Consider the following 11,533-nt stretch of genomic DNA (forward strand, 5'->3'; position numbering starts at 1 on the left):
AAGCGGTAATGCAGCCTGCCCGGAGAATGGGGGAAAATGCACATGACTAGTTTGGGCGGCCCGACAGGGCCGACCAAACAGTCATTGTGCACTTTGGAGTGGGCAAACCACTCCTCCCCTGCCCTGCTCCGTAAGCAGAGCAGCACCACCCACCCGCACACCCATCCGCGAAGAGGCAGGAAACCTAAAATGATAATAAAGTTATTATCATTTTATGTTTCTGCTTCTTGCATTTCTTCAAAGCAGTTGGTCGACGCTTCTTCGCCATAGCGGAGGAGCTGCCCTTGGGTATATTTGTGTTAGGCAGAAAAAAAGGCGATGAACTCAGAAAATCTCCTTGACCATTCAATCCCAGTCTGATTAATGGTAGGGGTTGCACTCGAAACAACTGGGGTATTCCCTCGTGTCGGAACCATAGGAGTCTGAGGGATCGGTCTCATCATTGAACCTGTTGAAATGTCAGCTACAGCATTTGTCCTAGTAGGAACATCCAAAGTATGTGCAGTATTTTCCGTTGCTCCAGCCCTAGGCAAAGGAACTACAGGACCAATTGTGACAGGAACAGTCAGTGCATCTGGTGCATTTAGAGCGTGTCAATTGGAAAGGGCAGTCATTGCTGAATTTTCTCCGATTGAACTTGGACTCATATTTACTGGTGCAGAAGGCACATCAAAAGTCCCACTCCTGTGTGAATTACTCGCTCCACCAGTCTGTGTTTCATTATATAGAAGTGGACGGTATAGCAATAATTCAGTCACAAAATCCTCATCTAGTTCACTGTCACTTTTGTCAACTCTATTCTCTGTGTTCTCTCGTTCTTTATTCTTTTTCTTTTCCGTGCATTTACCGTTCTCTTCTCCTTCACTTGTCAATGCAGAATATAATCTAGCTCCCGCTATCATATCAGTTCTCCAGGCTTTCTGTTTTGCATCCCACCTAGCATCCGCACAGGCTTGGCCAAGCCAGCCAAGATGGCAGCAGCTCCTTAGTGCTCCGGCAGGTTGCCCAACAATCGCTCTCTATCCTGGCCAGTGAGACGACAGGGGGGGGGGGGGGGCTGCTGCGGCACACGGACAACTCCTTGCCCTTTGCTCATCAGCGCACTGAGCCCAGTTCAGGAGATGACTGGTGGCGAAAGGCAACAAGTCTTGTGATGGCTGGCAACATGGCGACGAGCTGTGGCCGCTAGCGCGGTCCGTGGCTGGGAGATGAGCAGGCGGCAGGAAACTCGGGACTGCAGTCAGGGCCCACTGTCCAGACACCAAGGTGAGCCTTTCCCGGAGAAGAGGTGAGAGACATGGGGGCTCGCACTGAGCAGCCACGGGAGGAGGGGGCCCCCGCATCTTGGCTCCAAGGAGGATCGTCTCACCCACCTAATTGCCATAATTGAGTCATGCACAGACGTGCTGCCTCTCGGATGCCGGCTGCAACGACTGGGAGCACAGAGCCCATCACATAGGGACAACACTTGACCCGTGGCTGCTGAATCAGGACTGCATCTGGACCCACACTGCAATAGCAGGTGAGAAGCTGCATGATGCATGGGGGCATCCAGCGGTTGGGTCCTCCCCATGTTGCGCCAACACTGAGGTGCCTGAAGGAAGACTGTGACCAAAACCCCCAAGGGGGCCCAGCTCTACACTGCATCTCTCCTCTACTGAGCGGGTTGTAAATTCTGGACGACACGCAACATTGTGGGGCCCCTGGATTGCCACCGGGCCTAGTGCAGACGGTGCATTGGTGCCATAAATAAGGCACATGTTTCACAAGGCAGGGAGCGGCACTGGCGTGGGTAACGACAGATGACTGGAGCTTTACCCTTCCCTGTCAGCGTTGTCCCCAATCAGTGCCATGTTCGAGTCACACGGAGGGCTTGACTGAAATTAGTGGATTTGGGAGGGGCGCTCCCTCCCGCATGGTGCCCTTTCCTCTCGGCGCCCAACACCACTGCTGGGTTCATTGGATTGCTCTGAGGGAGGCCTCAGGAGATTTCTGGCCGTGGATGATCGGAGGCTGTGACTCAAGGCCCATGGCTGGAAACGCAGGCTTCCTCCAAGAGCAGCGGCACACTCACTACCGGAGTCGATAAATTACTTGACATGCTGCCCGACGCAAAGATGACACCAGGCATCAGGGGGCATAGGCGAGCATTGACACCTCACTCCTCCAGCGACACCCCAAGACGTGGTGGTGGGGATACCCAAAACACATGAAGGGTGAGGCAGAAGCAGGAGGTATCAGGTGGGTAATTACCTCGACATAAGACTGTGTACCACCCTCACCGAGGCCTCCCCGGCCGGGCACTCCAGTGCACACCGCAGGGGGCAAAAGAGACTACATTCCACCCACACATCCTTTGCTTCAACCCCAGGGGGCTACCTCAATACTCTCTGGAGTCTCCACTTGCAAACTCCTCCAAAAACACTCCCACCCATCGGATAGGACTCTTCAGCCATGGAAGGTTATGCTGCCGTCGACCACCACAAATCCACCTTCTACAGTCTCGGACACCCCACACCCCACAGCTGGGGGACAAGCAGCCCTCATCATCCGACAAGCTAGACAAGGTCCTAGCAGCTATAGAGCCAGAGTCTCCATGGAGGCCAGATTCGGCTCCCTAGCTGCAGACTTTAAATTTCTACGGGTTAACCACCATCCCAGATGGTGAGAAGACCCTGTCCGGCCTGCAGCCGCTCACAAAGGGCAACCAATCGGTGATCCGCGGCCTGCAAGGCCGGGTCACACATCTTGAGAACAGAGAAGAGGACTTGGAGGAGTGCTCCCATGGGAGCAATATCTGTATCTTGGGCTCCCAGAAAGAATTGAAGGAACGGACCTGCTCGCTTATCTGGAGACCTGGTTCAAGATCTTCACTTTGGCGTTTGATCTTACCTCCCTGGAGCATGCACCACATCGTGTCCCGGCAAGGCGTCAGCCGTTGGACCCCCCCCTATGTGCCGGTGAAACGACTGCACTTCAAAGACTGCAACGCTATACTCCGGGCGGCCGATTGGCAGGCCCCCTTTGGGTGGAAGACAAAAACATTATGCTGTTTCCTGACTATACCCAAGCTATTCAGTGACAGCGCTCCTCTTTCCTAGAAATCAAGTGGCGCCACCGCAAGCAGGGGGTTCAGTACTGACTGCTGTTACCCGCCAGACTCAAGATGATAACCGGCGACACCACTGTTTTCTTCATCGACCCTAAGGAGGCTTGGGACTGGGCTGCTCAACATCAGGGGCCACCTCCAGCACAGCATGCCAAACCTACACTGGGCCTCTGTGGGGCACGGATCAGATGGCGGGGTAAACCACGAGCGAGGGCCCCGTCTCAGACGTCCCCAGCCAGCTCCTCCAACTTAGAACAAATCATTGCAGATTGTAAGCAGGCCATGGAGGCTGCGGCAAACCTAGAACACAGGCCGCAGCAAACCCAGGGACCGATGAGGACTCTCCCCAGTGTGATGACTTCCGAACTGGATCACACACCCCACGCTGGTGACACAGCAGACAGCCGATCACCTCATTTGACTATCTTCTCGTAGACTCTTCTGGCTGATTGTCTCCGAACACTATTATGTCTTTCGATGCTTACATAACACGAAGTCGAAGATGGTACTACTCCTTCGATGTATCCACAACACCGAGTAGCTCCCATACAGGGATTTCACTCGCAGGATCGCTGGACTTGTATGTCCTACTTTTTACAGCCGCCAATATCCCTTTGAGAGCTTTGAGAGGACCCCCCGTCAACACTAGCATACTACATTATCTGGCACTCAAAGGGCACCACGGCTGCACTAGATGTAGGTGAGCTTCTGCACTCACTTTAAGAGTCTTTCAGTTTCCATTCCTAAACCGGGCAGGGAGCCCTCACTACTAGCTTCTTACTGGCCCATAGCCATCATCTGGGCCGATTACATAATCCTGGGCAGAATCCTGGCTGATCAGTATGCCCAGATCCTTCCAGAACTAGTGCACACTGATCAAAATAGCTTTGTTCCTGGACGTAGCACTTCACAGAATATTCATCACCTCTTTCATGTTCAGGACCAGGTACAAGAGTGGTTCCCACAGTCGGCTTGCCTGATTCTTGATCTGGAGATGGCGTTTCACACACTGACGTGGCACTGCTTGTTCGTGGTGCTCCCCCACATGAAGATTGGGCCCAGGCTACTAGCATACACCAGGTTACTATTTTCGAGACCAATCTCCCGGGTCTGCCTAAGCCGCATCATCTCGCCTCCTTCCCGATCGGTCTAGGGAAGAGACCGGGTCCGACACACTCCCTTGCTGTTCCCGCTTGACATGGAGCCCCTCGTGGTGCGACGGCACGAGGAGGGTCGCAAGTGGAGCATCCTGCTCACAGGTAGGACACATGCAGTGTCCTTATACCTGGTTGAAGTACTCCTCCTTTACTCGAGACATTGCCACCGGCCTCACTCCGATCCGTGCTACTCTGGTAGAGTATGCCACCTTTTCGGGTCTTCATGACAAATGGTCAAAATCAGCCATCTATCCACTCTGCCCTGGCCATCAATCTGAAAAGCTTCAGGATTATGAAATACATGAGATACTTGAATGAAATAATGTGATGATACAACATTATATGTCTTTGAAGAAAATGCTGCTCATTGATAAATAAATAAGAATCATAACACTGAAGGTTTGAGAGAACTGTGATTACATATTGGATTAATAATTGGATGATCAGAGCTACCCAGAAACTCTAAGATTAATTTATCCAAGGGAGTGCACTGAAGGGACATTACTCCCTAACTGGGGAATGCATCCCTTATCCAAATGTATATATGCCTCACTGCTTCGACTTATTTGAAACGTACAGAAATAACAGGCAGTAAGATGTCGCGCAGTGCTGTAGTTTATGTTGCAAAACTCAATAAAGATGTTTTGTATTTTTAAATCTAGCATCCGCACAAGTGCGTATATCTTTCTTGACTCTCCTTTGAAATCTCTCTCTCTCTCTGCCTAAGATGAACCACATGTTCCCAAGAATTAAGTGCTTCGTATAGTTTAGGCCTGGGAGACGGCTTTATTTCATACAGTGTCTTTCTTAAATAATCAATGATTCTCAAATTAAATGTCCCATAATGAGGAAATGCTAAAGGACCATAATTTTCCGTGATCATGTGCCACTGTGCAAGCCAAACACGTGTGGAAACCCTAGTCTACTGCCATAATTCGACCTGACATACATTCAGGTAGTAGCTCTACTCTTTTTTTTATCAGGCATAGTTGCATCTCCCTTCACTAGGCTTTGTAATGCTTTAAAGAATTTCATTTTCAATCAAAATATGCAGTATTCACAAATGTCTTTTCGTTAGAAGCTGGAACAACTTTTCACCCACAATTCTCTATTCAGCAATGGCAAGCAATCCCAGCGTGGGTCTCTATGACTTATTCAACCATTAGCAGCACAGCTCTACAGCACCGACCTATACCAGAGCAGCAAACTGTGACGTCCATCTCGCTCTCCTTTTCTTTTTGAGTGCGTTATCTTGCGCAATTCGCATAAAACAATGCAAGCAACTTCAACAACTATCTTTGTATGCTCCAATAAAGAAATGAAAGATTATTCATAAACACAAGGCAATTCGGAACACTTCTTTCTAATCTATTCTAACATTCAATTCAAGTGAAACCTAAACCAGTGGGATCTCACTTGGATTGATCCTATTTCCCTGTGCACTGAGATCAACTATACCACCCACACCTCACGACCACACAAAGATTAAGTCCCTGTCTCAAAGATGCTGTCGATCACGTCTCATACAAGCACCACAACACAGCAGAAACTTCACCCAATGTCTTTTACACTGTAATTTGACTTTAAGTCTCTTAACCCAGGATCTTAGGCCCCAATGGACCCGATAACCACATTCATACAACAACTTTAATCAACTCTGCATGACACCACACAGCCATTACAAAACACCGCAATCTAAGCACAAGCAATTATAATGCGCCACCCTATTAATGCTCACACTCCTCCGCTGCTACAAGTCATTTCTGAACCGGTAATACTCTATCAATCCTCTGACTGAACCATAGGCATTTGGGGTTTGTACTGGGCTTGGGCAATTTCTAGATAGGACACCCTAACTCTCTCATGTCAGTGGACAAACCATCCGACGTGCTACCCGATTTGATCCAGCGTTTCTGGGCCCACAACTTTACTTTTTCTTCTCTCTACTTACTCTTGGTCCTCCAGTGGACTTTTCTTGTCACACTGAGGGGAAAAGTAGTTAGTATTTTATGTCCTATCCAATCAAATACATTTAACAGTGCAACCCATTTGGCTAAATAATGAGGACCAGGAATCAGTAGCCAAGTTTAAGAATGTTTATTACAAATTAGTAATCAGATTCAAATAGATCACTCTCAAGACCATGCTATAAAGATACAAAATGACAACTGGAAGTCCAAGCCTCCCAAAGAAATTGAGGCGGACCAATATTAAACAGATATTCAGTGACTGCAATGCTGAAAAATAACATTTGTATCCGATGCTCAGAAAAGAAACTTAGGTTCTCTCTTCTATACATTAGTAATCGAAATCTTCAAAGAATGGTCCAAAGCAAAAGGATGGTTTGATTATCTAAAGAGTCTCGGAAATCAAAGAGTTCCTTGAAAGGGATCGGAACAAGGCAAGGAAGCTTACGTATGACAAGTGTTAGCTGCTCAAAAGCCTAGTCACAAGTATTCAGTAGATCAGGACTAAGTGTTGGTCTAAGCCACACTTAGGACAGGATTCAAAGGAAACCTAGAGGTCTAAACCTCTGAAGGTCCATTCAAGGGGAAGTTGGTATTCATGTAAGGGGTCAGCAAGGAGTCCAGGGAAGGTTTTGCATGGAGTCTTCAGAAAGGGGTTCAGCAAAGAAGTCCAAAAGAAGTCTGGAACAAAATAGTGGAGTTAGTCTCATCGAAGGAGACGAGGGCATCTCTCTTCTCCAACAAGGCTGTCGGTATATTATGATCCATAAAGTCCGTAAGTGACACCCCTTAGGTCACATTATCATCAAATGTCCATTGTCTTTGTTCCATTTTCCACGATGCAGACTGTAACATCCATAAAAAGTCCCCCACTAGACTTGAGAACAACATTTCTTTCTCACACCCAAGTCCGTAAGTAATAGTTCATTCATTTGCCTTCTGGTTTCCCATGTACTTACTTCAAGTTCTGTTTCTCAGGCTATGTATCTATCTCTAGTACAGAAATGTATGCATTCTAAACTAACAATGCGTGTGTATACCTGCAAGAAAGCCACGTTAGCAGAACCTGGAACATAGTATTTTCTGAAATGCAACATGCTGAAAGACCGGCCTAACTATAAAGGGAAGTTAACCATTAAACGTTATGGTGCAGATTTTAATATGCATGTGCACAATTTAACATAAACGAATATAAATGCATGAATACATTTTAGTTCATATTGTATAAGACATACTGTAAATAATCAAATTGCTCAAAGGTAAGTATGACTGAGAACATATATGTAACATTAATGCGTACATTACATATGAATTATTGTTACAATTGCAGTAGTATTCTACACAAGTGAGGATGGTTTCAAGCAATTATATGTTATACAGACAATATAGCACACATTTAGAAAAGTCAGATTTCTTCCTTTGTGAAAGTAAATTATTAGACGAGGATGGTTTTTCCATTACACACTTGTGAGTAGATTCTCTAATTCTACAATAAATGCACTCTTTAATAGTAATGTGAAGCGTAACGTTGTCATCAATCATTGAATCAATTAAGAAACGTGCTATGTGCAATTTCATGTCACACCTCTGTGGATGCTTTCTGTCATATTTTGAGACAGATGAAGAGTGGACAGTTTTGCGCTGCACCAGGCCAACTCATCCGACTCCATTTTGAGTAGGCCCAGTCGCCATCTTTAGACAATGTAGGTTGCCATTTTTAAGCAATGTAGGTGGACCATCTTTTTCAATTTATGCAGAATAATTGTGATGTCTGCCATTTGATCAAATATAATCTGATCTTATCTTTCTAAGAACTGTAAAAACGACAGGTAATTCGACTAATGACATAGATATAACACCTGATGAGACAGGCTGGGACAGGTGTCTACTTATCACTATGTCAAGATCAAATGAGAACAAGGTCAGACATATAGCCAAAATAGTGTAGTATGAGTTGACGTCCTTTCTCATTATATGTTAATAAGGAAATGTATGGGATGCCCATAATCTAAGACAGACGTTCCTAAACTTATGTGAGATATTCCAATCTCTGATAAGATTAAGTATGTAAGGACTGCCATTTGATCATTTGTCAGGAGAGGTCCTTCGCCCAGATTATCGCATGAGAGTCTGCCAGAAGATGATCTCCCCTATTGCCAGGGCACTTCGAAGATGCTGCATCTCGCCCAGTTCTGATAAAACCAAATCCTGGAGAAAGGCTGCTACCACAATGCATGTTTGCCCTTCGCAGGGAACACTGTCTTCACGTGTCCACTGATAAGGACAACTCTTGCTGTCAATAAGGTATGTGGTGTATCTCTTCTCCGCAAGAAATTGTAGAATATAAGTTGTTCCGCTTTCCAAACCCTCTCAGTGTAGCCCATCGAAGTAGGTTTTAGGATGTTAGGTTTTAGATGACATTCTAAACATGTTAGAAATGTTCTTTTTATTTTTGTTGTTTGCAACGTGCCTTCTTGCTGTTTTTATAATATCCTGTGTAGTTGTTTTAGACATACTGAGAAATAGATTAGTCCTGTCAAAATAAATGCTTTTATTTAAAAGTGCCTATTTCTTAGTGCAGTGTGCGTGTGATATTGTGAATAACGAAATAGGTTTGTTTCTGTTGCCACGTTGCACCTGATCCCCTTATAGGGATTGTTAGTAACCCAAAAGCAATGATTCTACTTCAACAATGTATTAGGTAGGGTTTTACTGGACTGCAATAACCTGTCTTTCACATCCAGTGCTGGTGCACTGTACCAAGTTCACTTGTGGAACCCTTGGTTGGAAAAGCAAACCTTGTTAGAACTACACCAAATTCGTAGTTTACGCAGCAGTTGGTGCCCTACGTGGGTCTCGCATCTTACTGTTACATCTCGAGTAGTTTTTCAATATTCACATACACAAACCAACCCTTGAGAATAAGGTGGACTGACTCTCCCTGGAGGAGAAAAAGCTTGAACTTGAGAAGAGACGACTAGCCCTTGAGGAAAGAAGGGTTAAGTTGGGCCTATGCCCAAAGATGGTGGCAACAACAATAGTACCAGGGAGATGGAAGAATCCTTTGATCCTAATATCCCCAAAGAGATTGTCCCCAAGTTTAGTGATTGCGATGATGCAAACAAATGGTTTGCAGCCTTTGAGCAGGCATGCAAAATTAAGAGGATAGCACACCAGCACTGGGGCTCTCTACTGTGGGAGTTATTCTCAGTGAAGGGCAGAGATATACTTCTGGCCCTTAAGAGTCCTACAAGCATATGAAGGAAATACTCATAGAAGAGTTTGGTCTCATCACAGAATAGTATAGGTTGAAGCTCAGGGACACCCATAAATGTCAAAAATAGAGATGTGAAATTGTACCACAGAGAAATTGCATAAGCATTTGGTCGGATTCCTTGTTGTCTTCTCCCAGAGAATTGAGGAGGATAGCTGAGAAATGGGTCAGTACAAGGGTGTCCAGAAAGACCCCTGGTGGGAGTGACCAGAAACAGGGTGCTCAGATTTCCCTGTAAGGGAAGGAGATGAGCAAAAACAAGGGTAAAAAGGAGTTCTCCAAAGTTATTCTCAGGAGGGTGGGCCCTGAGACTTCTTCCACACCAAAGACGAAGGGTTTCAGGTTAAGAACTGGCACTCGGCAAAAGCTTATGAGTTATGTCATGACTGTCATCAGGCAGGACATATGAAAGGAGATGCAGAATATTCCAAAAAGTCCCTCAGAGGTGGACAATCCAAGGGATTGGCTAGCGTGGGAGTGGAAGTCTACTATGGAGAGGTCAGAGGATACACTGAGGCTACTTTAGTTTCCGGGGGTGGGTTAGATATTGAAACCCTGGATGTTTTACCTCCAAGCCTGGAGAAGTACACACAAATGCCTAAAATCAATGGGACTGAAGTAGTGGCTCTGAGGGATATAGATGCCAGTATCACTATGGTGGCTGCTAGACTGGTTTTCCCAGACCAAATGATACCTGGTGTTAGTCACCTGGTTACCAATGCTGACAATGAGACTAAGCTCCAAACAATGGCCATGGTAAGCTTAGCGTAGGAAGGGGTTACTAGCCCAAAGAAGGTGGCTGTGTTCCCTGCCATCCCAATAGAGTGTATCTTGGAGAATGATCTGTAGACTTCTGCTTGGGTAGAAATTGAAAGGAAGGCTCATGCAGAAATAATAGGTCTTCCTGAGTTGGTTTTTGTTACCACAAGAGTGCAAGCAGCACACCAGGGAAATCATGGGAACTTGGATCCTGAAATAGTGGACCAAGGCACCCAAAGTATACAGAGAGTTTATTCTGACCTTAGCACATGCCATTCCCCTAGCTGGACACCTGGGACAAACCAAAACCTTGCACAGGTTATTTGCCTATTTCTATTGGCCACAAATGTCTGAAAAAGTGAAGGAGGTCTGTTGCTCCTGTGTCACCTTTCAAGCCAGGGGCAAAACAGAGGCACAACCAAAGGCTTTCATAATTCCACTTGCAGTGGTTCGGAGTCCCTTTGAGAGAATAGAGATTGACATTGTTGGTCCCCTTGACCCTCAAACTGCATCTGGGAATAGATTCATTCTAGTGGTAGTGCACCATGCCAGTAGGTGCCCAGAGGCAATACCCCTTAGGACTGTCACCGCCCCTGCAGTGGCAAAGGCCCTCCTTGGCATCTTTACCAGGGTAGGATTTCCTAAAAAGCTGTGTGGAGTGAGCTACAAGTTCACCTCCCCCTATCATCCTCTGACAAATGGTTTAGATGAAAAGTTCAACAAAACTATGAAAGGCATAATAACGGGCTTCCCTGAAAAACTCAGAAGATGGGTTGTTCTATTACCTTGCCTCTTTTTTGCCTACAGAGAGGAGTCACAAAAGGTGGTTGGATTCAGCCCTTTAGAACTTTTGTTTGGGCATCCTGTAAAGAGTCTTCTACGTCTAGTGAGGTAAGGATGGGAGAAATCTTTCAAAGAGCTCAAACAGGACTTAGTGGACTATGTACTAGGCTTGTTTTCACGCATGGCTGAGTACATGAAGAGAGCAAACAAACAATTGGAGGCCAGCCAGGAGCTTATCAAGCACTGGTATGACCAAATGTCAGCACTGGTTAAGTGGGTTTTGGAGCCTGTGACTCCCAGGGCCCTCCAGGACACGTGGACTGGGACCTTTCCCATTTTGGAGAAGAAAGGAGAAGTCACCTACTTGGTAGACTTATGCGCCCCTCGGAGTCCTCATAGAGTTCTCTTTGTAAATTGCCCAAAGCCAAACCAGGACAAAACTGACATGACCATGAGCATTCATGGTCACTGTTGGAGGCCAGGA

Source organism: Triturus cristatus, chromosome 12 (assembly GCF_964204655.1).
Source record: "Triturus cristatus chromosome 12, aTriCri1.1, whole genome shotgun sequence".
Lineage (NCBI taxonomy): Eukaryota > Metazoa > Chordata > Amphibia > Caudata > Salamandridae > Triturus > Triturus cristatus.